The sequence below is a fragment of the Eimeria mitis genome, genomic scaffold (genome assembly GCF_000499745.2).
Source record: "Eimeria mitis Houghton genomic scaffold, Emh_scaff2129, whole genome shotgun sequence".
NCBI classification, from domain to species: Eukaryota; Apicomplexa; class Conoidasida; order Eucoccidiorida; family Eimeriidae; genus Eimeria; species Eimeria mitis.
Window position 1 is genome coordinate 939 of NW_013570452.1, and position 571 is coordinate 1,509.

A 571-nucleotide genomic window follows, 5' to 3' on the forward strand; every position below is an offset into this window, starting at 1 on the left:
TTGCTGCAGCAGCAGCAGCAGCAGCAGCAACAGCAGCAGCACAGCCTGCAGCCGCTTCCTTACAGCCCGAAGCAGCAGCAGCTGCTGCTGCTTCTTTTCTGCTGCAGCAGCAGCAGCTGATGCTTCTTTTCTGCTGCAGCAGCTGCTGCTGCTGCTGTTGCTGCAGCAGCTGCTGCTGCTGCAGCAACAAACCGCGTTGAGGTGTACATACACCCCAACCGAACGAACGAAAAGAACGCCAGCTTTGCTGCCTCTCTATCTCTCCACTTTTTTTCTGCTGCTGCTGCTGCTGTTGCTGTTGCTGCTGCTGCTGCTGCTGTTGCTGCTGCTCCTATTGCTGCTGGGGCTACCTAGGGTGTTCCTGCTGTTGCTGCTGCTGTTGCTGCTGCTGCTACTGCTGCTGCTGCTGCTGCTGCTGCTGCTGCTGAGATGAATACTTTTTGTATGAGGCGAAGCAAATCACTTAAAGCCGAAGCAGAAACGCAGCGTGCAGCAGCAGCAGCTGCTGCTGCTGCTGCAGCACCAACAGCAACAGGAACAGCAGCAGCAGCAACAGCAGCGGCAACAGCAA